General features: G+C 43.4%; 1 pseudogene; it reads right to left on the bottom strand.

Moving 5' to 3' along the window:
* Positions 1-25,393: 25,393 nt before the first annotated feature.
* LOC102918807 (translationally-controlled tumor protein-like) lies at positions 25,394-25,896 on the bottom strand (annotated as a pseudogene).
* Positions 25,897-26,721: the final 825 nt, after the last annotated feature.

The following is a 26,721-nucleotide window of genomic DNA, read 5'->3' as shown; positions in this document are numbered from 1 at the left end:
AAGCCAGCTTGGTTTATAATTGAATTGGAACCACAACTTTTCTAGATTGATAGAGATATAGATGTTAGACAGTGAGATTTTACCCTGTGTAGATTGGTACCAATAGATTCTTCCTTTCTGTTGTAAACATCCGGATATCCAAGGCCTTATGATTTCTGGAAGATGGGTATTTCCATTATCCTGGAAAGACAAAAACAGAACCCTACCCCAACCTTTGATAGTTAAGTTTTTTTACAACTTGTAGAGATGTCACATTGGTGGATGAGCTTTTACTCCAAATCTGAGTTCAAATCCCATGATCACAGAAGAAGAGAGCAGACTGCCAAAAGATGTCCTCTGACTTCCACTTGTACTCTGTGGCACGTAAAAGCCCCCACACGAATAAATCAAAAAGCTTTAAAAAAGAGTATGTCACATTTTGAACATAGCAGGGTGGTTCATGCCTGCAATCTTGGTGTTTCAGAGGCTAAGGTAGATGGATCGTCATTTCAAGACTAGCCTGAGCTGCAAAGTGAGTTCAAGGCCAGCCTGAACTGTGCAAGGGAGATCCTATCTCAAAAAAAAAAAAAAAAAAACAAAACGTGTGTATCTCACAATTTTTAAAGCATAATGCCCCTACTTGTTAGCTATAAATACCAAAAGAAGTGACCTAAACCCTATAAATGCATCAGCTTTCTAATTTGTAAAGTGAAGTTAAGAGCACTTATCTAAGAAAGTTGTCTTATAATTAATATATCTGTATTGTATAGAATAATACCTACTACATGCTTACTTAATAAATGTTAGCTATTATTTGTGTACTTATTTCACTATTGGTAGACATTAATTCTTCCTTTTTTTTTTCCAAATAGTATTTCAATGAACATTCTTCTCTGGGTTTTGTTACATCATATATTCCATATATTCTAGAGTCTTTCCTGAGAATATAACTAGAGTGGAATTTAATTATAGAGTATAAATGCTTTCCCTTGTAGTGAATGCCGACAATTTGTAGCTACTGCTAAATAACAAATTACTCCAAAATTTAGAGGTGTCAAATAACAGTAATTTAATACCTCTCACAGTTTTTGTGAGTGAAGACATTTGGGAGTAGCTCATGAAACTGGCATTAGATATTGGCTGAGGATGCAATCATTTGAAGGCTTACCTGGGCAGTCATGTGACTGGAAAATTGAGGTAGATCTTAACAGAACTCCTCAGGTTACATCCAGGAGTTCTCTCCAATAGACTGGTTTCCCATAAACAGAATTGGAAGCAAGGTAGATGCGGCAATACCTTTATGACCTGGCCTTGGAGGTCACATGCAATCACTACTGTATCTAGCCTATCAGTCCGGCCCAACTTCAAGGTAAGAGAAGACTGCACTAGAAGAGGGAGATTAAAGGGGACATAGTGGATGTTGCCTGCCACAACCTACTCTCACTAGCACAGTATGTGAGTGCTGTTTTTCTAGGTATTAGGAGTGAAAGCACCTTGACTGAGGCTGTTCTAGAACTGGGAATAGATGCAGAACAAGCTACAGAAAGATACAGAGGCGGGGAAATCCAGTAACAATGAGGCTACAAATCAGTGCAGTATTTTTGCACCCTTTAGCTTGGGGAGAAAAAAAATCACTGCTAAAGAGAATTCACTGAATTGTGTCAGTCAAAAGTACTACCATTTTAATTCAACTGGCTTCTAAATGCTGCTTTGTGAGTCTGTTGTGTCTCCCTGTCTGGTTGGTACTTTTATCCCCATTTACTACATCAGGGATGACTGAGAAAAGCTGGGTCTTAAGGCCACAAGCAAATGAGTAACAGAACCAGAACTCAAATCCATGGTGTTAAATTCTGAATCCAGGGAAATTTCCTGTTGGTACCGTGGGTAAGTAGATTCTCTCTCCTGAGCACAGATTTGTATTTGACAAGGAAAGGCAGGAATGGCGATGAGAATTTCCAGTGAAGTATGAGAGTCATTCCATTGTCTGCTTCAAGTGGGAAAAACTGAAGAGAAGCGGGCGGGGGGGGGGGGGTAGAGGGGGGGACACGACACGACAAAAACAAAAGGAAGAAGAAGACAAAAGGAAAAGGAGGCAGTGCTGACACGTGACAGAGACATAGAAATATAACAAGTGGGGTAAAGTGAAACCCACAGTAAAGCCTTGTTAGTACATGGTGTGTGGGGTGAGTATCAGGTGGGTAGTGTTATTGGGAGCCATGTGAGGTCACTATTGACCTCTGCCAGCTCCTTTCAAGGCAATCCTACGGCCTAAATAAAAGTGATACCAGTTTGTTGGTATTGCCATTTTTTAGTGATCAAAATACAAAATCCAACACACAGACAGCAAGGAGCTCACAGTCTACTCCCAGAAACAGACATTGAACAAACACATAAATACAGATGGTAATAACATGTCATGTGAGACAGTTGGGAATACACAAGATGATGTTGGGAATAGCAAGTATTCCAGATTGACGACAACTCAAAGTTTGCGGTGAGAATTAATGAGAAAAAAACTGCAAAGGAGATAGAAGACATTGTGAAAAAGCTTAAAATGCCTAATTAAAGAATCTGAACACTTTTGGGTTGGCAGAGATAAGCTGGTAAAGACGCTGTGGACAGGAGAACAACTATCAAAAGGCAGAGTTTGGGGAAGGTTAGTCGGTCAGAAATATCTACTGGATAATACAAAGAAAGAATCGAGAAAATAGAGTTTGGAGGCAGAGAATGAGCTGTAGGCTACACCCAGAGCATAAACCTGGAGAAGCACAGAGACATGAAGACACAGAATAAACAGTGCCTTAGACAAGTCTCACCCAGGACCATCTGGGCTAACACTGACTTTGGGCCTGTGTTTATCTGTTTGATCCCTCTCCTCTGATGAGAAATCAACTCATTCAAAGAGAACGTGAGAATCTAAAGATACTTCTTTAACAACATTGCAATGTCCAGAGTGAAAACAGAAATGACCAGGAATCTTAACACAGCTCCTTTAATGTCTGGGAAATTATGAGCTGACTTTAGAAATGAAACTTTAAAATAAAAAAGTATTCGTCTCTCAGGTTGGTATGGAAATTAGTGATAAGATGAGGGTGAGGGATGGAGTAGGGCTTAGAGATTAGGATTTAGGCAAACAAACTGTATGCAACTCCTTTGTTACTAATTTAATAACAGAATCTGGCTCCCATTTCAAAATGCAGAAGACAGGCAACTGTGATTTCCCGTGTGTGTATGTATGTGTGTGTGTGTGTGTGTGTGTGTGTGTGTGTGTGTGTGTGTGTGTGTGTGTGTGTAGGCCAGAAATCAGTTTTAGGTGTCTTTCCTCAGGAACCATCCACCTTGGGTTTTATCCATTTTTCTTAATTAATTTTGATCTTTGAAATTTTCATACACACACACACAAAAAAAATCATTCTTTTTAAAGTTATTTTATATTTTCTTATCTGTGTGTGCACATGTACACATGACTGCCAGTGCCTTCAGAGGTCAGAGTTGTCCAATACCCCTGGGCTTGGAGTTATAGGTAGTTGTGAGCCATCTGACATGGGTGTTGGGACTCGAACTCAAGTCCTCTGGAAGGGCAGTCCACACTCTTACCCATTGAGCCATCTCTCCAGCCTGTCTAAAATCATTCTGATTACTCTCTTGCCTGCCCTCTTTTGTCTCCGTTCCATCCCTGTCAACACCTGCTTCTCCCTTCCAGTCCTTTTCCCGGATTCATGACTGCTGTTGATTTTGTTTTATAGCCCATTTAGTTTAGCCAGCACCATCTGTATCAGCCTGCGATGAAAGTATCCATTGGAACCTTGGGGGTCATCAGTGAGTACACAGCTCATGGCAATAATTCCCCCTTTCCCTGAATCTATCAGTAGCAAATAGTCCAGCAACCAGGACTGTCGATGGGCCCATTCTTGTGCAAACCCAATGCAGGCATCCAAGGCTGCTGTGAGTCTGTGACTACAGCGGCTGTAGCCTGTCTAGAAGATGGCATTTCTCAGCATTTCTCCTTATCTTTCTGCTTTTACATTCTTCCTGGCCCTTCTTCTGCAAGTTCCCTGAGCCGTAGGGGAGATGGGCTGCATGTCTTGTTTAGGGTGGATCGACCATCTGTCATTCTTCCTCAGCATCTTGTGAGGCCATGAGTCTGAATTCATAACCCTTCACTAAAGAAAGAAGCTTCTCTGATTAAGGCTTAGTGTCAGGCTGCAGAGCTGGCTCAACAGTTAGGAGCACTGGCTGTTCTTGCAGAGGACCCATGTTTGGCTACCCGTGCTGGGTGACTCACAACTGTAATACCAGAGAATCCAATGACCTCTTCTGGCCTCCAGGGGCATGGGCACTAATATACACAGACTCACACATGGACACACACACATACTTAGAAATAAAAATAAATATTTAAAAAGAATAGAATTTGTCTATGGGTATAAACATAAATATTTAGAGGGCAAGCGTGATGGTAGCAGGTGGTGGCACACACCTTTAATCCCAGCACTCAGGAGGCAGAGGCAGGCAGATCTCTGAGTTGGAGGCCAGCCTGGGCTACAGAGTGAGTTCCAGGGCTACAGACAGAAATGCTGTCTCAAAAAAAAAATATGTAGAGGATGATTTGATGTTATATCAATTAGCCAAACAACAATCTGAGGATGTAGCACAGTGAGTAGAATGTTTGCCTGCCATCTTGGTTTTTGAGACACGGTCTCTCACAGGGACTTGAGCTGCACTGATTAGGCTTGGCTAGCTGACCAGCAAGTCCCAGACATTCGCTGGTCTCCCTCCCCAGCACTGAGATTACAAAGTACATGCTATCATGCTCAGTTGTTACATGAGTATTGGATATCAAACTCAAGTCCTCATAATTGTGGCAAGTCCTTTACCAACTGAGTTATATCCTTAGCCTCTAACTTATGTTTTTGATAAAACTAACTTTGGTATGTGTGTATGTGCACACACACACACACACACACACACACACACACACATATATATATATATATATATATATATATATATATATATATATATACTAACTTTGGTTATATATAAAACATTGTATAAAGTGGAAATGAGGAAAGATATTTAGGGAATGGAAAGGGAGACCATGATTTAAAATGATATTGAATTGATGTATTAATTACATATTTTTTAATTAAGCAAACAAATACTTTTATTAACATGTAAGATTTTGTTTTTCAAACATGGTAGGGGTTTTGTCCTCAAATGCTTCTCAGGTCTGCTTCTCAATACACTTATAGCTTGACTACATATGAACCTTGAAGATGTCTCTTCTCCAAGTTTGGGGTCCATTGCAGACAGTTCCAAGTTTTCCTTCCCAGCCCACAAAGGGCTTTGCAGGGATCTTCATTTTATTCCCAGGATCTCCTCAAATATATGGGGATAAAATACCAACTTGTACAGACTAACAAGGCCTCCTCTCCCATTCTGGGTTCCATTTCATTTAGAAATGAGTTAGGCTGTGCAAACTCACCAGACAGGTTACAATAGATAGTGGAGCACATAAAATTTAAATTTTGCACAAAATACATCCCTCCTCCTTTGGTCTCACACAGAAATTAAAGCGCCCCAATAGAAACAATACTATCCTCCGACCCTTCTCCCAGGTCATCAGTCCTAGCCATGGAAGGCCCATCCACAGTCCCAGATGAAGTCTGGTCCCTTCTTCTGCCATTGCTGCATGGAGTGGTCTTCCAGAATTAATGCAGCTCCTTCAGAACTTCCAGAGCCGGTGAGCTCCAACCCGAGTCTCAAAGTGTCACAGGGACCAAAGTTCCAGAGAGCTATCAGGCCACCCAAGAAAGAGCAAAGCACCTCAAAATACATGAACGACCACCAAAGCCCAGGAGTGAACGTCATTCGACTGCCACAGGGCTTCCAATCTAGGCCCTAATTCCCGTATGTGAGCGCATTTTCCAAATCAAAGTTATTTCCCCCAAACAAACAGAAAAAAGAACCACTGAATAATCAAAAACTCATATCGAGGTCGTCATACGGTGTGTGTGGGGGGGGGGGACACACGACAACACGCACAAATGGTTTCAGCTTCTCCAGGGTGTCATGTCAGCCAATAGTCATCACTCGACCAGAATCTATTGGCTGGAAACCGCGCCCGCTCATGATGACTCTTCTCTATCCGGCGCACCAACTGTACCAGCATCTCAGCCATCTTCGCCATCTCCTGCGCCTTCTCCTCGGCCTTCTCCATCCTGGGGCCACAGGGCTCGGTGCCTCCCGTGCCCTTAATTACATATGTTTATAGTAAACTTAATAGTTACCTTCCTTAAAGCCATCACACGCCACTTCAGCTATGAAGTAGCTATAAAATTAAAAGAATGTCCAGATGGTGGTGGCATATACCTTTAATCCCAGCACTCAGAAGGCAGAGGCAGACAGATTTGATTTCTGTGAGTTCAAAGCCAGCCTAGTCTACAGGGTGAGTTCTGGAACAGCCAGGGCTACACAAAGAGACCCTGTCTCAAAAAAAAAAAAAAAAAAAAAAAAAGTGGAATTCACATCCATCAAAATGCACAAATCTGAAGTGCAAAGCTTGATGATTTTTTGGGATATGTACATCCATACAGCTACCACACAGATCAAAATGCAAAATGTTCTGCCATTCCAGAAAGGTCCCTTGTGTCCTTTTCCAGTCAATACCCACACCTCAAAAATACTCACTACTCATTTATTTGGAATCAGGTAGTATGAATATTTTCTGTTTTCACTAAGCATATATTCATGAGAGTTATCTATATTACTCGTGACAGTCTGTTCTGTTTTTATCTTATGTGGTAACCCATTATATATACTCCCTTTGGTGCACATTTAAGGTATATATTAGTCAAGATGGATTTAAATATGTAAGAAATTTATTAGAGATTATATTTTATAGAAAATAAGGGGGGAAAGTAAGGAACTAGGGAAATCTGGGAAGGCCCTGAGATTTCAATACAGATGACAGAGAAAGGAAGGAGGAGTGTGTGGATGGGTCTTCGATGGCAATGCAGGTGTAAGAAAGTTTGGTGACACTGGATCTGCTCATTAGAGAAGTCCGGAAAGTCCCGAGAGTGGGTCTGTCCCAGAACCCTTTATTCCCTCAGTCATTACTCGGGAGCAGCCCACATGTAAAGTCAGCGCACAGCAGCAAAGCCGTCAGTGAAACACGCTTCCCACCGTCAGAGATGGGAGAGAGAATATCCATGGCTGCCACAGCCCACTGCTAGACACGCAGAGATTTACTTCCTTCCACAGGATCAGGGGGCAGCTCTTCGGTGGTTCTTTTCCGAGGAAAAGACTCAGAAGTAGGAGATGAATTAGACATCGGTCACTACAATTGATCTCAGGGTCACAGCTAGCCCTCATCTTCTTCTTCCTCCACCACCCACACTGAGAACTCATCCCTGTCACCTCCCATTTCAGCAAGTTTTAGAACTTACCGTGCGACTCAAACCCTATGTCCTTAAAGTTCCGAGGCCTAAGCCGATGCACCTCTCAGGTCATGATGTCTCACGAGTCTGTTCACAGCTACAGTAGGAGAAAAAGGCACCTGGTAGGACTCTTGGGTTCTTCAGGGAGTCATCTCTGCCCCCACTGCATACAAGGAGAACGTCCTTCTGCTTCAGGATCAGTGACTCATACCATCTTCTAGTCCCTGTGCACAAAGAGTCTCTGGTTCCCTGCCAGCACCTATAACCTAGGGTCTAATGATCCAAGACCTTTAATCCTGCAAAGCCTAGAGTTGGGACAGCAAGCAGTCTCCCAGAAGGTCATTGGGAATGACAAATGAGACCACTCCTGCTTCTACTCATTGGCTTCTGGACTTAATTTTCCTTTATTGGAGGCCCAGCACTATATAGATGTCCCTGATTTAATTCTTACTCATCATCTCCAAGAGAACATCTATCTCTTCAGAATGTTATGTCTGAGCTAAGCCTTCCAAATGTGCTTATAGAAGGCAGTTCCAGGGTTTTGTGACGCTCACAGCTTCTGGCTTTTACTGATGGCCTAGAAGATAAACACACCTTTGGCTTTGAAATGGGTCCCCTGGTTGGCAGCTATTCCATGTAGTCCAAGCACCAATCCTAGGTGTTAGTGACATTTGATATATGCAGCTAAGAAGCGCAAGCCCATATGCAGATCAATCTTTTTGAAAACAAGCCCCTGACCCTTCTAAATTAAATTATTTGGTTACTCAATCCTCTGTCAGAGGTCAGAGTTGGTCTCTGAGAAACAGCACCGTAACTAAGGGCTTAGTCGTTTGCCTTGGTTGTCAAGAGTTGAATATTCACAATTAACCTCGATGTGGCTGGGGAGAAACTGCTTGCTTTACAATCCTGAAGACATTGGTTCAGGTCCCCACAGCTCCATAAAAAGCCAGGTGCAATGTGATATGTATGTAATTCCAGAAATAAGAGGCAGAGACGGGTGGATTCCTGGAAGTTCACAGGCCAGCTAGCCTGAGCTACTTAGCAAAGTTGTAAGAGACCCTGTCCTGGTTGGGTTTTTGTCAACTTAACACAAGCTAGAGTTATCTTGCAAGAGGAACTTCAATTGAGAAAAATGCCTCCCTTAGATTATCTCTATAAGCCAGTCAGTGGGGCGTTTTCTTGATTTCTAATTGATAGAGGAAAGCCCACCCCACTGTGGGCAGTACACTCCTGGGCCAGCGGTCCTGGGTGGTATAAGAAAGCAAGTTGAGAAAGTCATGGGGAGCAAGCAAGACAATAAGCAGAATTCCTGCATGGCTTCTGTTTCAATTCCAGCCTCCAGATTCTTGCCTTGAGTTCCTGTCCTGATTTTCTTCAGTGATTGACTGTGATGTGAAAATGTAAGCCAAATAAACTCTTTCCTCTCCAAGTTGCTTTTGGTCCTCATCTTTATTTACAGTAATAGAAACCTATCGAAGACAGACTCTGTCTCAAACAAAAGGTATTGGCCCTGAGGACCCTGAGAACCAACACCAGCAGCTGTCCTCTGGCCTCCACACACGGTCGTCCAGGCATGCATGAACACACACAAATTGGACAAAAAAAAAAGTCTAGGACTGGCAAGATGGCTCAGTTGGTAATGGCACTTGCCACCAAGCCTGACAACCAACTCCCACAAGTTGTCCTCTAACCTCTATATACATGCCCATACCCCCAACATAGACAGACAGACAGACAGACAGACAGACAGACAGACACACACACACACACACACACACTAAATAAATACATAAATAAATAATTGAATGTAACTTAAAAAATAAAGATTAGCCTCTGTAAGTGTAAGTTTCTATGTCGGATCTCTATCCAGTCTCCATTTACACACTAGCATGGTTGTTATTTCATGGACCTGTCGTGCCAGTTCCGTGGTAGCTGAAGACAAAGGCTAATTAGCACAGCCTCATCAAGTCATTTTGTCTGTTTGGTCAGTGTCTGATCCATGATAGGTGCTTTTTTGTTGTTGTTGTTGTTTTGGTTTGGTTTTTGGTTCTTTGAGACAGAGTTTCTCTGTGTAACAGCCCTGGTTTTCCTGGAACTCACTCTGTAGACCAGGCTGGCTTTGAACTCACAGAGATTCACCTGTTTCTGCCTCCCAAGTGCTGGGATTGAAAGTGTGCACCACCATGCCTGGCTGTGATAGGTGCTTTCTAGTGGTCATTAATGTATAATATAAAAACATAGGTCCCTGATCAAATGCCCTGAGCCTGGACCACTGCACAAGAATCTGTACAGACTTTCATCTCTCTCTATGAACTCCTCCTTTACAAAGTGGGTAAGAGATGCACTGTTTCTGTGGCTTATCCACAGCTTACCGGACAATTGAACTTGCCAGCAACATTCTGTCACCTAAGTATATGGATGGAACTGTATTCCCAGGCGTGGAGGGATGCCCTGCTGCCTTTATAACCTGAAGAGGCCTATTAAGTCCATACTTCTTTTTGGTGTTAGGGGATCCGAGAAGTAGCAATTTTATCTACCACTTCGGATAGCATATCCTGGCCCACCCTAAAACTGGGTCCATATGCATTTTACCAACGTGATAGGTGTTCAATTTGCTTGGAGCTCATCTCCCATCTTGTGAAGCTTATGCCTTACCTAGATAGGCTACCAACATCTTAATATTTAATAACATTTTGTTCTTTTGTTCAACCAGCTTGATATAGTCAGATATGGTCAGTACCTTTTTTTTTTTTTTTTTTTTTTTTTTTTTTGAGACAGGGTTTCTCTGTGTAGCTTTGGAGCCCGTCCCGGAACTTACTCTGTAGACCAGGCTGGCCTTGAACTCACAGAGATCCACCTGCCTCTGCCTCTGCCTCCCAAGTGCTAGATTAAAGGCATGTGCCACCACCACCTGGCTATGATCAGTGTCTTTGAGATGCTCAAAGTCATACTGCATAACGAGAGAAGGCAGGAAATTGAACATAATTCTAAGGTAAAACTGTAAATAACCAGTTAATTTTATGTGTCATCTTAATAGGTCATGGAGTACCCATATATCTTGTCAAACATTATTCCAAGTGTTTCTCTGAAGATATTTGGGGATGAGATTATCATCCATGAGTTAAGAAGGCTTGCACACCCCGCCCCATGCATGTCTCATTCAATCACTTGAAAGCCTGAATAGCACAAAAATGGCTAGCCTCCCCTCAAAAAGGAAGATTTTCCTGCTTGGCTGTCTTTGAACTTAATTTGTTTGAGATTAAAAACTGAAAATTAGTTTTTCCTGGGTCTCCAGACTGTGGGGCCTCTAGCAGGAGTTAGTTTTCCTGGGTCTCTAGATTGCCAGCTAACACTGTGAGTCTTCTCAGGAGAACTCCGACACAATAGCTGTGTTCTATGTGGAATTAATTTTTAATTTTAATCGTGTTTTATATTCTGTGAATGGATGTTTGGTTGCATTTATGTCTGCACCATTTGCATGCCTGGTGCCCGTGAAGGGCATTGGATCCCCTAGAACTGGAGTTACAGACAGTTGTGAGCTGCCATGTGAGTGCTTGGGAATAATCCCAGGTCCTCTGGAAGAGCCGCCAGTGCTTAACTGTGAGGCCATCTCTCCAGCCTTCCCCCCCCCCATAATTTTTTTCTGTTCCTCTTTTTGATCAGACTAGGAGAACTGCATTTGTTAACTCAATGGCTGCACACTGTGCATCTGAGACCACATTAATCTAATCCAGCAGCAATATCACATCTAATACAACTGGAGCTACCCCTTGGCTGAGCTTGTGGTGATCTACAGACCTCTTTTAGATTTCCTCTAGATTCTGCAAGAGCCACACAAGCAAATCAAATGGATTTATAATAGCTTATACCCTTCCATATCCTATGGAAGTATCCCTAGCTGTGTTACCACGTGATTTAATCCAGGTTATAGGTCAAATAACAAAGAGAACACGTGAGGCCAGCTCCTGGGGCAGGGGCTTAGTTTATGAGCACTGTATCATTTTCTCACATGGGGAGAATGTTAGCTCTTAACGGGGAGGGGGTTGGGTAATGGACCACTTCCGTGGGCTCAGATGTTCATGGAAAATTAGGGAAACAAGCCTTTAAGGATATCTAGATATCCCTGTCCCCCCCATGTGTGTAGGGTCACAGGATTGCTCAGACAGGATCTGGACTTGGAAGTGGAGATCTGTGTTGTTTGACTCTCCAGTCAGCTGTAGCGGGTAGCCAGCCATTCCAGCTTTGGTCTGGAAGTTCCAACCCCCACTGAGGCTTCGGTCACGCCTACAAGGCGGGGCCAAGAGAGGACCCTGAAGACCGGAGATTCGGATTCGCCGGCTCTCTTGGTTCCTGGACCCTGGACACTGGAGGTAGACCGAGCAGAGTTCTCCAGAGAACACCGCTGGACTGTGCCACACCTTTCCCAGACCCTGTTACCTATCCCTTCACTTGTAAGTTACCCCACAAAATAAACCTCACTTTTAACTACGTGGAGTGGCCTTAATAATGTCACCAGTAGTCAGCCACTGTCAAATCCTGTGATCCATCTTCACGTTCTTCTAGCTACTACGACATGTGATGCAGCATTTTTATAGGCCATCAAAGGGACTCTCTGCTCTTGTATTGGCACACAAATCTGGCAACCTGCCTTTGATCCCCAGACTTCACAGTGAAGTTATAAATCACTCCTAAATGTTACCTCTAACCTCTACACGCATGCCGCAGCCCACGCATGGCACTCACCCTCACACGGCATATGCGATAATAAATTCAATTCAGTTTTTTAAAAAACAAGGAAAGAGCTGGGCGGTAATGGTGCACACCTTTAATTCCAGCACTTGGGAGGCAGAGTCAGGTGGATCTCTGTGAGTTCGAGGCCAACCTGGTTTACAGAGTGAGATCCAGGACAGGCACCAAAACTACACAGAGAAACCATGTCTTGAAAAACCACCACCACCAACAACAAAAAAAAAACAAAAACAAAAAACAAACAAACAAACAAAAAAAACAAGGAAAGAGCATCCCAGGGACAAAAGAAAAAACATTAGAAATCAATACATACTAGCAGAAATTGAAGTATTTCTAAATCTAAGGGAATCTCCTTAAAGAAGTGCAAAGTGAGTTAGAAAAATGGAAAATAGGAAAGAAAAGATGAGAAAGTTAGATGGTCAGACAGAAACGCATATCAAAGCTGGGCATAGTGATGTGCGCCTTTAACCCCAGCACTCTGAGAAGCAGGCCGAGCTCTATGAGTGGTCTATCCTGGTCTACATAGCGAGTTCTAGGCCAGTCAAGGCTATATAGTGAGACCCTGTCTCACTGCCCTTCCCCCCAGAAAAGTCTATCAACAGAATATTAGGAGTTCTAGAAAAAGCATGGAGGAAGAAATCACCACTAAAATCTTTTTTTCTTTTTAATCCCAAACTGAAGTAAGGGTGGGGTCTGTGGAGTTGAAAGCACCACCGGAAGCTGGAAGAGATGAGAACGAAAGGTCAGGACCTCGAAAGCCATTCCAGTGAGTTTAAATTCCAGTCTGTGAGCATGGAGGAGCCCGCAGACATTAACCAGGTACGACTGAGTATTAAAGGTGGGAGCAGGATAAACAATGGGGTTGGGGAGAGAGTGGTGGAAATGAGAATGGTTCCGAGGATCTCTGCAGAAGAACACGGAAGACAGTTTAGTAACTATTTAGGCCTGGGGTGTAGCTCACAGGTAGAGCCTTTGCCCCACTTGTACGAGGTCCTGGATCGGATGCTGAGCACTGGAGAAGTGGAGAGCGGTTTACCAGGTGGAGAGAAGCGCTGTGGCTGTAAAGTGAATTAGAGACAAAGGAAATAGAAGGTAGTTTCTAGATTTCTAACTCGGACTATGTGGAAGAAGTTGAACTTAATAATAACTCAAACAGAAACCTGGGAAGTTGGAGATTTTGCTTGTGTGTGACAGGCTCTCACTATGTAGCTCTGGCTGGCTTGACTCACTAAATTGTCCTGGATGATCTTGAGTTCATCAAGACCCACCTGCCTCAGCTTCTCAAGTGCCGGGACTAAAGGTGTGCACCATTCCCTGCCAGAACTTGCAGATTTAAAGAGAGAGATGACAGTTCCTTTTCAGACATACCAGCTTTTAGAGTTCTTGTGAGATGTCCAAGTGCAAATGGTCTGAAGCTTAAGAAAACAGTTTAGGACTGGGAGAATTTGTCTGGGATAAGAATAAAGGGAGGGGGGCGTCTTGTGGAAGAAGATAGGATCACCTAGAGCAAGCCTATGAAGTTGGGGGTTGGGGAGAGCAGGAAAGAACTAGAATGGCCGGGCGGTGGTGGCACATGCCTTTAATCCCAGCACTCGGGAGGCAGAGGCAGGTGGATCTCTGTGAGTTTGAGGCCAGCCTGGTCTACAGAGTGAGTTCCAGGAAAAGGTGCAAAGCTACACAGAGAAACCCTGTCTCGAAAGAAAAAAAAAAAAGAACTAGAATGAAGCCACTAGTCATCGATAACCAGGAGGACACACGAGGACAAGCCAGCCCAGGAGAGTGCATGGCACATGCAAGGCTTGGGTTTGATCCCAGCTTTCCGGGGAGGGGGGGGGATTTAATTCAATATTGTGGTACATCATACAATGTATTTTTCGTTTCTTAAAGATTAAATGGGAGAAGCTGAGTTCAGTAGTGTGTGCCTGTAGTCCTTCTACTTGAGAGACTGAGATGGAAGGATTTTGTGAGTTTGCAGTAACCTGGGCTATACAGAGTGAGATCCTGCCTTTAAAAAAAAAAAAAAACAAAAAACAAAAAAAAAAAACTGGTGGGAGACACCCAAACACACATAACTAAAGCACAGCAAGGTGTGTAAGTCTTAGGAGAGAACACTCTCGCTCTGCTGCTGGCTCTCAGCCTGTGGTAGCTAACTGCCGACAGTCTGTGGGACTCCAAACTCCCAGAGAGCGCTGTCTATGCCCCACACCCAGCACCCCGCCTTTGCCCATTCAATAAGAGCTCCACTCTGCTTGCTCGGATCAGCTCAGCACAGCCGAGGGGCCCCTCGAATGGTGCGTTTCCATTCAAACCTTTCTAGAATGCACAGGCGTTCCAGAGGGATTAGAGAAGGCTGGATCAAACTGTGGTCAGGAAGGACACTCTCATGCCTGCAACTTCAACAGTCACCTGTCCTCAGGAAGTCTCATTTTCTAGTCCCATGTTTCAGACTCTTCATTTAGTCATCTCTCAAGAGCCCTTGGACCTCTCCCGACAGCCCTGTTTACTTGGGGACATACCAGTCCTGCTGACAGAGGTAGATTCAGATGCTAAAACTCAAATGCAAAACAAGTTCAGGTTCTCTTACAGAGGGTGTCCGGACTCAAAGCTCGCTGGAACCAGGAAATGATGTACTGCCTTTCAGCATTCTAGAGCTCTATTAAAAAGACTAATAAACATTAATCCAGCTGACAAAGCAGAAATGCTGACAGTGTCCCACTCCAGAACACAGAAGGGTACCTCGGGCTATGTGGAGTCCAAGTTAGTAACTGTAGAGTCCATCCCTTTAGCTTCTGTATGCACATGTTCAAACCTCCAGACTATAAAGGGAGTGTTTCCTCATGTAGATGAACTTCTCACCCTGTCTATAAAATGGAGAGATGAAGAGTCCAAATAGTAATCATAGCCATCATTTGCTTTACTAATTCCTCCTCAGATTCAAACAGGATCCCTCTCGATACCCTGCTCTTAAACAAATACATGAATTCAATTCCTACTGCAAAGATTTTAAAGAAATAACTATAAGTTATTTCTCCAACAACCGGTACAAAAGTAAGGGAAACACGGTTTCTTCTTCTAACCTCACAATCTACAGTCATTCTTCAAGACCACTCAACTTCTTCAAGGACCAAACAGGTCTGTTAAATTATAGACGGGACAGATACCCGCATCCCAGCTTGTTTCACGTCTTTGATGGTGGCATAAACACCTGCAACATCTGTAAGGATACAGTATTATTCCTGGGCTAATATTTTGATACAATTAGACCTTACTGCCCCAGTAACCCTCACAAACATGGTATTCTGATTACAAGTTCAAGATCCAAGGAAACGACTACATAATGCATCTGTGGAACAATTGGTCTCATGTCCACCTTTCACACACCACCAACAGCTCCGGTGTGTGTGAACCACAGTGTCATTTTCAAACCCCTGGACTGATTCAGAGAAGGGTTTGTAAATATCTTACAGGTGTTGGTGTTGCCGGTCTTCTAGTACACAGGCCTCTAGTGAGTGGCTAAAGATCTTTTTAGAGACTATTGGTTGAAGATGAACGATACATTCTTGCAGCACAGTGTAGGACCACTCCTCAGCGACAATAATCCTCCCACTCAGCCAAGGGACTCAGGCTTATGAACTGGCTTAAATCTAAACTGAGTGAGGGTGCATAACTCACCATTATGGTAAATCAAGTCAGGTTTGGAGCCAAAAGAACCGAGTGCTCATTGACTTCATGCCAAGGACATTATGGCCAATATAGCTAAAACCAAAGTTTCCTATAGACCTGCTAAAATGTGAATGCTTATTCTTATACTCTGAAAATTTCTTATGGTAAAGCCCTAACCTACAGTGTTATAGTATTAGGGGGCAGGTATGGACTGGTGAGGTAGCAGTGGATAAAGACATTGTTGCCAAGCCTGATGACCTGGGTTCAATCCCCAGGTCTCACATAGTGGGTGAAAAGAACTGACTCCTATAAGTGGTCCTCTGACAGCCGCACACATGTGAACATGTGCACAGACACAAATAAATAAATGTAAGAAAAATTAAGAGGTAGGACCTTTGGGAGAGTAGGTCCCAAGGATCACATTCTCACGAATGAGATTTGTCCACTTACACTGGAGACCCTAGGTAAGCTCTCCAGGTTTTCTGTCACATTAGGACACAGAAAAAAGACAACCATCTATGAACCAGAAAGTGGACCTGACTAGACACCAAATCTGCTGGCATCTTGATCTTGGACTCCCTAACATCCAGAAATGTGAAAAAACACTTGCAGTTTCAATTACTCTGTCTATAGTGTTCTTCTTATAGCAGTCGGAGTGAACCAAGGCAAGGCCAAAGCACTCTTCTCACTGATCACAAGTCTGCTTGCCTTGTCTGTCATGATTAAGTGTGTTCACTTGACATCACTACTCAGGGTCACATCGTTTCTAGTGAAACCTGGGAATTCAGCTCAAAGGTGGCATTTGCCTGCTCACCTGTCACACAGAGGAAAACCACCCCAGACCTCTCTAACACGTTCTTCAATATCTTACTGTTTTACCTCTCTCTAATGTACCCAGTGCCTTAGTGACAGCAATGTCTCCCAGGCCGCCACAGGGTGACAGTGGAGACACGAATACACAGTTTGCATATAACAAGCCCACTCCAACTTTCCTTCACTTCTTAGGTTCCCTTTTCTACTTCAAACCTGTCAAGTGTTGGCATCCCATCTTTACACATGTCAGAAGTAAAGGCAGAGTGATTGTCTTAGTTTGCTTTTTAATTATTGTGATAAAAAACAATGACCCAAAGCAATCTGAGGGAGAAAGAGTTTATTTCAGCTCACAGTTATGATCCATTTTAAAGCAGGTCATGGCAGGCATTCAAGGCAGGAACCTGGAAGCATCAGTTGAAGCAGAGGCCATGAAGGAGCAATGCTTACTGGCTTACTCCTCATGGCTTGCTCAGCCTGATTTCTCACAGCACCCAGGATCACCAGTGTGGGGGTGGTACTGCCCACAGTGGGCAGGGCTCTCCCACATCAATCATTAATCAAGAAAATGCCCCACAGACTTGCCCCCAGGCAATCTGACAGAGATGTTTTCTCAACTGAATTTTCTCTTCTCAGAAAACTCTAGCTTTTATCAATTTGACCAAAAAAAAAAAAAAAAAAAAAAAAAGAGAGCCGGGCGGTGGTGGTGCACGCCTTTAATCCCAGCACTCAGGAGGCAGAGGCAGGTGGATCTCTGTGAGTTCGAGGCCAGCCTGGTCTCCAAAGTGAGTTCCAGGAAAGGCACAAAGCTACACAGAGAAATCCTGTCTCAAAAAACCAAAAAAAAAAAAACAAAAACAAAAACAAACAAACAAAAAAAAAACAACACCCTACCCGAAACAGTGATGTAATACATGAACACAGAGGCAGGGACTTCTTGGTAGGAAATGGGAAGGCTGTAAGGAAGAAGGATGGATAAGAACGAAGTAAAGTTGCATATATGTAGTAAAGCACATTATTTACTTTGTATGCTCACTTAAAAATATAGATTAAAAAATAAAACTATATTACAGAGGAAAAAAATGTCAGTACTAAATCACATCTTCAGCCGGCCTGTAGGGAGCAAAAGAGGTCTTAAGCAACTGAAGTTCTCAGTGAACGTGGATTGTTTGGCATGAGCTGGTCATGTCAAAGAACCATGGAAAATTGGCAAAACCTTTCCCCCGGTGAGCTCAGAACTGGCAAAGCCTTCTTCCCCTGGTCCAAGTATGAGTGGTTATAAATGATTCACAAGTGTGTATGAAAATTAGCAGCTGCAGCTTCCTCCTTCAGGATGACTGCAAGCTGAGACTGCTCACCTACAGAGATCTCCTACAGCATTGGCTCAACCTTCCTAATGCTGCAACCCTTCAATACAGTCCTCATGCTATGGTGACCGCCCCCCAGCATAAATTATTTTTGCTACTTCATAACTGTAATCTTGTTATTGTTAGGAATCATAATGTAAATATCTGTGTTTTCCAATGGTCTTAGGGGATCCCTGTGAAAGGGTCATTCGACCCCTCCAAAAGGGTCACAACCTGCCGTTGTGGGATAATCTTTTGGTACCCTGTAAAGATGTGTCTCTGCCTACAGAGGCTTCTGATTGGTTTAATAAAGAACTGAATGGCCAATAGCTAGGCAGGAGAGACTAGGCGAGACTTCCAGGAAGAGAGAAAGGAATGCTGGGAAGAAGAATTAGGTGAAGCAGGAGATGCCAGTGAGACACAGAGGAAGTCAGATATACAAAATGAAAGAGAGGTAAAAAGCCACAAGGTGGGCTCGAGAGATGGCTCAGCAGTTAAGAGCACTGGCTGCTCTTCCAGAGGACCCGGGTTCAATTCCCAGCACTCACATGGCAGCTCACAACTGTCTATAACTCCAGTTCTAGGAGATCTCACACCTTCACACCAATGCACATAAAATAAAGTTTAAAAAAATATTTTAAAAAAAGCCACAAGGTAGAACATAGATGAATGGAAACTGGTTAGTTTAAGTTATAAGAGTTGGTTGGGAACAAGACTAAGCTAAAGGCCAAGCTTTCATAATTGATAATAAGTCTCCATGTCACTATTGGGGAGCTGGTGGCCCAACAGAAAGACCAACTACAACCTGGGGGTGGAGAGCAGCTGTGTATGAGGCTAGCGACGCCTGCTGCCATTCTGTACATAAAAACCGGAAGAGGTTCCAGGAGTGTCATAGCAGTTAGTGTGGCTCCGTCAGTGTGCACAGCCTACCTGACCCGGCTTTTCTGCACCTACATTTGTGCATGTGTGTTCTTCCTTCCTTCTCTCCTAGCCTGAGTCAGGTTTCCAGACCCAAACTGTGTAACACACGCCCATTAAGCTGTCAGATCCATCTCAATCTACACGAGTTAACACGTAACACTGGAACGTGCAGTATATGTATCCAAATCAACGAATTCCTCCATGCTATATTGTGCCTGCCTTAGAATCTACTCCTGCTTCTGTTCCCAGTTTCTGTTAACAATGAGTATTCGTCAGACCTGGTGATGGTGCTGTGCATTGTCCCTTCTTATCCGCGATCTTGTCTCTGCAGCTTCAGTTACCTACAGTTATTTACACCCCCCTCCAAACCTCTTTCTTTCTCTTTCCCTTTCTTCTTTCTCTCCCTCCTTCCTTCTCTCTCTGTCTCTCTCTTCCATTCTCCCTTTCCTCCTTTCTTTCTTTTTTCTTTTTTTTTTGTTTGTATTTTTTGAGACAGGGTTTCTCTTGTGTAGCCTTGACTGTCCTGGAACACACTCTGTAGACCAGGCTGGCCTTGAACTCACAGAGATCCATTTGTTCTGCCTCCTGAGTGCTGGGATTAAAGGCGTATGCCACCAGTGCCCAGCTTTCATACCAAAAATATTAAGAGTAAAATTCTAAAAATAAACAAGCTTTAACTTGTATGCTATTATAAAATCTCATATCATACTTTGTCTCAATCACCTCATTTAGGAAAAATACTCTGATTTTGGACTAATGACGGGTGAAATTTTGGGTAGAGGGTTTTAAGTTAAGAATGAAGACTATTGGAAATTACTCTCAGTGATAATTAGTGGGTGCCTTGGATCCAAATAGTGTGGAGAAACAGTGGAAATCTAATCAAATCACATAAATTGTGCATCACTTCTAGAACGTTCTTGCATATACAGTAAACTTGTTCTTTGGGGGCTGAAATGATAAATCTGAATCAAGAAAAATAGATTTGTAAAGTGCTCATCAGTGTTATATAATTTGGGCTATGGATGTAGCTCAGTAGATGAGTCACCAAATATGTATGATGCTCTGCGTTCAGTGCCTAGTACCACATGAAACTGAGTGAAGTTGATCATGCCTGTAATTCCAGCACTCAGGATGGGGAGGCAGGAGAAACAAGAGTTCAAGGTTATCCTTAGCCACATGGTGAGTTTGAGGTCAGCTTGGCCTCTATGAGGCCATGTGTGTGGAGGGATGTTAACTTAGATGAAAAGTGCATCTAGAGCTGGGTGGTGTTTGCACACACCCTTGATACCAGCACTAGGGAGGCAGAGGCAGGTGATCTCTGAGTTTGAGGTCAGCCTGTCTGCAGAGTTCCCAGACAGCTAGGCCTTGTTACACAGAGAGACCCTGTCTTGGAAAAAAGAAAGAAAGGAAGGAAGGAAGGAAGGGAGGGAAGGAGGGAGGGAGGGAGGGAGGGAGGAAGGAAAATGTGTCTAGATTCTGAACTGAATGTGTTCATACCTTCTTTTTGGCTAATCCTACACTGAGACACATCTTCTCTGGGCCTCTAAACAATTGTTTTTGCTTCCTCATATGTATCTGTAAGCAAATCACAGTCAGTAATGCTTCTTAGGTGCAAGCGGAAGTCGTTCACTGTTTCCCACATAGAAGTCCCTTCAATGAGATGGTGAGGACATCAGGACTCCTTACTGGAGAATCTCTAGCCAGCTGATTACTTCACAGCTGTATCAAAGGGCAGCTGGCTGTTGTCGTCATCGCTGGATTGGTGCGGGGGGGGGGGGGGGGGGGGGGGGGGGGGGGGGGGCTTGAGCCTCAGACCTCATACATGGTAAGTCTATACTTTATCGCTGGAATACACTGCCAGCTTCATCAAATACAGCTGCTTTTTTTAAATGACAGTTCTAAGAGAATCAACACATTTTTCTTTTTTTTAAGATTTATTCCTTTTTTAATGATTTTTTAATGTAGCATGATTTCTAATTGGTCTTAATAATAAAACCCGAAGTCACATATCAGGGTGAAAGCTGAAAGATCAGAGAAGTAGAACAGCCAACCACTAGGAAGACTTCTTACCTCTAGGAGTCCTCAGACTGAAAGGGTTGAGCTCCTGTCTCCACCCCCTCCTTATCACTTCCTCTCTCCACCCAGCCATATCACTTCCTATTCTTCCTCCCAAGTACTGGGATCAAAGGCATGAGATTCCAAGTGCTGGGATTAAAGGTGTGTGTCACCACTACCTGGCCTCTAGTGGCTAGCTCCACACTCTGATCTCCAGGCAAACTTTATTTGTTAGAGCACAAATGAAATATCCCCATGATAAATAAATAAATAAATAAATAAATAAATAAATAAATAAATAAATAAATAAATAAATGTGTGTGTGTCTGTGTCTGTGTCTGTGTCTGTGTGTGTCTGTGTGTCTGTGCAGGGGTTACATGTGTATGTTAGTGCTGGCGCCCACCAAGTCCCAAGGAAGGAGTCCGGTTCCCTGGAGCTGGACTTGCAAGTGGTTGTGAGCCATCTGATGTAGATGCTGGGAACCAAGCCCGGGTCCTCTGCAAGAGCAGCCAGCACTCTTAAACACAGAGCCATCTTTCCAGTCCCGAAAATCAAAATTTAAAATATAAAGTTTGTTGGTTGAGAACATATTCAGACCTAGGAAGGTGACTACCTCTTTTCTTGAGGAAGCCAGAGCTATGAGCAGGTAAACATCTGTAAAGTTGCCCATCAGCACCGGAGATCAGGCCGGGACTCTTTCCTCTGCTGCCAGAGTGGTGCTGACTTCAACATAAAGGCGTTCTTTAGCTGAGAAGCCCTGCCGCTCATCAACGATGTTCACTTTGGTTAATTAGAAATACTAAAATAACATGGGAATAATTTTGCTAGCATAAAAGAGCATGAATAAATTATATAAAAGCCGTGAGTAAACAGAGCATTCACTTTAGCTTTTCACAATGGTTCCCATCTAAACGTCACAGACTTGAAAAGGTTCCCAAGTTCAATGTGATGGAAAGAAGAATAAGACTCAACTGTGCCCAACCACATTTCAGATGTATAATTAGCTGTTGTGGAACAGAGAGTATACTGTAGGTAGGGTAAGGGCTTAGTTTCCCTAAAATCTCTTTGGGCCATGTTATCAGATGTGCTTAAATAGAAATAAGGTGTAATTGTTGACTGAAGATTCAGTGTGACCCTGGAATAAAATTCACTTGTGGCCCATCAGGGAGAGAGATGAACTACACTTCTCCCAAGGATTCAGAGAGTAGATATTCTCACCAGAATGGGAAGAGCAGAATTCCCCTTGGATGCTTTCAACCTCTCCCCTAAGGAAGATAAATAACTACATGTTATTATATAAAGGTCTGCCTGGGCTACATAGTAAGACGTCTCAAAAACTGGAAACAACCAGATGAACGCAGAACACTGTCCAGGTCCCTGATGCCATGTTTGCTGGCCTACACCTCATTTGCTGCCCTTGTCCTCTGTCAGAACTGGCAGGCCACCTCTCCTAGGTGAGCTCAACTCTTCCTTTTACAATAAGTGAGCATCTGAAAAGATTCATGATGATGAGACGGCTTGGCAGCTAAGAGCTTTTGCTCCTCTTGCTTAGGACTCAGGTTTGATTCCCAATCTTTGGTAACTCCAGCCCTAGGGGATCCAAATCTCTCTTTTTAAGTACATAGTGTGCATACATATATGCAGGTAAACCATTCATACACATAAAATGATAAAATAAATCTAAATTTAAAAAAATATTTACATGATTTATTTTTATATGTATGTGTGTTTGTGTGTATATATATGTGTGGGCAACCTTGGAGGCTGGAAAGGTGGCATCAATTCCTCGGAGCTGGAGTTATAGGTTGTGAGCTGTCTGATGGAGGACTGGGGATAACTCTGCACTTGTACAAGAACAGAAAGCCCTCTTAACTGCTGGTACATCTCTCCATCCCATCCCAAGATTCTGCCTATTAAATCTCTCTCAAATACTTACTGTCTCTGGTGTCCCCCAAGTCCAAGGCTTCATCTCCTTAGACTGTGTCCTAATAACCTTTCAGCCTTCAATTCTCCATACCACTAGTCCTTCCCACACACCAGATTCAGAGTGCTCTTTCCAAGTTTCTCTTTGATTATTTTCTCTATCCCATTCCAATCTACTTGAAAACATCTACTCGGGGTTGGGGATTTAGCTCAGTGGTAGAGCGTTTATCTAGCAAGCCAAGGCCCTGGGTTCAGTCCTCAGCTCCAGAAAAAAAAAAAAAATCTACTGACTCAGTGATGGCACACACCTTTAATCCGAGCACTCAGGAGTCAGAGGCAGGTGGATCTCTGTGAATTTCAGACCAACCTAGTCAGGACAGCCAGATCTGTTTCACATAGAAACCCTGTCTGGAAAAACCAAAAAAAAAAAAAAAAAAAAGGAAGAAGAAGGAGGAGGAGGAGGAGGAGGAGGAGGAGGAGGAGGAGGAGGAGGAGGAGGAGGAGAAGAAGAAGAAGAAGAAGAAGAAGAAGAAGAAGAAGAAGAAGAAGAAGAAGAAGAAGAAGAAGAAGAAGAAGAAGAAGAAAATCCCCGTGCCCTAAAAGTAAAACAACACTCAGCATGGCCTATAGAGACAGCACATCTTCCACAGCCTGGTTTTATAACTCTCCCCCTCCATCTCTATATTCCAGCTTTACCAAAACAAATACAGCTGCTGAGTCTTCCAGGAAGGGAATTATGGAAATAAAACATTTCTTGCTAAACACCTTGTGCTCAACCAAGGAAGGATGAGGGTGGAGGCAGGGTTGAGCAGGGAGCGCCTGGAAGACTGCAATGCAGATTTGTCGACATCTTTGGCAGTTCAGTGGGGTATTCTAGAGGAAGGATGGACTCTCCCAGGGGTCACGTGGGGAGAAATTGGTGGGGTGTTGCATCACAGTCTTGGTTACTGACTAGGCCATCTGAGAAGAACAAAACTTCCTCTGAGAACCTGAGGTGGAACTGAAAGAGTTAACAGCCACATGGTGTCCGCTGACCTGCTCTTCAGGGTCCTTTCTTCAAAGGGACAGCCAATTCAGTGTCTGTCACATGGGGTCACATAACAATAGCCCTAGGAAACCTAACGGATTAAAGAACCACCCTAAACAAGTGACAGTCGTCACCCGAGGCCTGCTGTGTCATTTAAGGCTTTAGTGGCAAAGACATAAGGTCTTGAAGGACCTGAAAAAGATACGAAAGTGCACATGGCTGAACACAGCGTGTTTGGCAGAATGGTGGCTTCTAAGTGGTCAAGAAATGAATCTGGAAGGCTGGTGAGATGACTCAGCAGCTCAAGGCACTCGCTGAATTTGACCCCCAGAGCTCACGTGGTGGAAAGAGACAACCTCTGGCATCTTACGTATGTACATGCTGGGATTGAAGTCAGTCCTCACACTTGTACGGTACGCCTTCTACGTAGACTAAGCCATCTCCCAGCTCTCTATGCACATTTTCCATGTGCCCACACTGGTGTCGCGTTTATGATTCAGTTGTCATTTAAACTTAAATGTGAAATGTGATTGACACTGATTAAAACAACTAATGACAGGTTCCTCAAAGATTATAAAAAAGTACAAGAAATTGCCCATGGAAGTTGATCTGTCACACACCTTTGATATAATGTGGCCAAAGATTGTTGAGACAGGGTCTCCTGTAGCCCAGGCTTACTACATAGGCAAGAATGACCTTGAATTTGTAATCTACCTCTCAAATTCTGGGATTACAGGAGTGTCCCATCAGAATTTGTGGTGTGGTCAAAGGTTTAAGGACAAGAATTTGCGTCACTATTTACTGCTTTTTCATTTGGTGTTTGTGTGTGCCAGTCTACGCCAGCCCGTGCCAGTGGTGGGTAGTACAAAGTTGACTCAAGCCTCCTTTCTATTCTCTAGGAGAGTTTGGGCATTATCAGAATTTTCCCCAAACCTCCTTCTGGGCTTCATAAGTTTTATTCTGATGTTTCAAAATTCAGGAACAGCCTCAGGCTTTGTGTCTCTGATAAGGTCCTCCCTGGGGCAGCCCAGATCTTAGCCTGCTCTTCCCTTTTGCTCATTGTCAAGACTCAGGCACTGTGTTACCTGGCTACAATACAGATCCTTGAAATAATTTATCAACACACTGCAATTCCAATAAATATAAAGAAAAATTTGGCCAAATAGAGACAAACACTGTAGTCTTAGTCATCATTCTTTCTAAATTAGTATATTGTTAAATGTAATTCTAACCAGTTCATAAAGTTAATTTTATTTTACTTTACTTTTTTTTTTTTTAGCTTAAATGCACTTTATTTAAAAACAACCTACATGACTTTTTTTTTTCTTTAAAAACAATGCCTCCACTCCAAATACATCATGGCCAAAATAAAAGTTCAAGATGACATCAGTCCCATCTGTCTTAAGTCCTGATGTCACATGGATGACAAGCAGCAGTCAGTCATGGTGACAGTTGATAGAGCCAAAGTAATTACCCAGTTTGTTAACATTTTTCCCTCTCTAAGCCAGCCTTTAAAGAAAACACAAATGGAGTCACACCATCTTCACAGTAGTCCAGGAGAACAACCATGCCATCTGGATTCATGTTTTCACCAGTAAAAAACTGGTAGTCCTTGAAATTAGCAAGGATGTGTGCAGTCATGAGAGGCTTTACTCTCCCTGTGTTCGTCTCCAAGTTTGCCTTTGAGAGAGTTCCTGCAATCTTTGATGTGTTTTCTGAAGGCCTCTTCTGTGAAGCTGGTCTCTTGTAAGTGACGGTTTGTGACAATATCCACCAGTGACTACTGTGCTTCTGGTACTTTCGGCCTCGGCCTTTAGTGGAAGGATCTCCATCAATGATGGAGTAATCATCAATGTTACCCTCGGTTCTGCTGACCACCTTGCCCTCCCTCCTGCAGGCACAGCCCATCCTCAATCTCCCGGATCTTGTGGATGTCGGGGAACAGCTTGTTGTAGCTGACAAGGTCCCAGTAGATGATCATGGTGGCCATGGAGACAGCAGCCAAGCCAGCACAGTCCCTCTAGAGTGCCATGGGAGTGGTGGGGAGTGGACAGAAAAGCTTATCAAACTAATGTTAAGTTCTGGAAGACATATAGGCAAGTTTTTTGTTAATGAATGAAGATTAGCCCTTAACGGGAATTTTATTTATTTTGGACCCCAGGCCTGATTCATGCTAAGCAAGCATTCTACTTCTAAAGTTGATCCTCAGACACAGAAACTGGGTTACAAATCTATTGTTAAAATGGTGATTATTCTTCTTTCAGGAAAGTCCTATGTGAATATCCTCATCTCTATAAAGTGAAGCTGAATTCTCACCCTAGTCCCTTTGCACATGAGCTAGCCTGGGTAGTTCTTTATGAATGGATCGGTAGCAGAGGGAGAAGAGAGGACAGGAGTAAATGCAGATACCTGGCAAACACTAGCTTAGCCATGTGATGAAGGTTAGCAGTATTGGTGACACCACAGTCTTTCATAAAGCCTGACAAGATTTAATGAGAGGGACACTTCCTCCCCTGCATTGTTCTTTCCGAAACCCCGCAAACCCACATCAGTCATGGGAAGACACAAGGCAAACACAGACAAAGAGTCCTGGCACAGAAGACCTTGCTGGTGTTTCTTGAGGGGTGTCATGGTCATAAAAAACAGAGGAGACTGAGAAAGTTTGCAGACCGAGAGAAAGCTTAATGATGAAATGCAACATGGTGGCACATTCAGGAGCTTCAGGAGGAGGACTGCCATGAGTCCAAGGCCAGCCTGGCCTGAATTTGTGAATTCTGGACCAGTTTAGGCTAGCTAGTTAAAAAAA

The sequence above is a fragment of the Peromyscus maniculatus genome, chromosome 2 (assembly GCF_049852395.1).
Source record: "Peromyscus maniculatus bairdii isolate BWxNUB_F1_BW_parent chromosome 2, HU_Pman_BW_mat_3.1, whole genome shotgun sequence".
Taxonomy (NCBI): domain Eukaryota; kingdom Metazoa; phylum Chordata; class Mammalia; order Rodentia; family Cricetidae; genus Peromyscus; species Peromyscus maniculatus.
The sequence above is the reverse complement of the archived record's forward strand: the minus strand, read 5'-3'. Positions and strand labels throughout refer to the sequence as shown.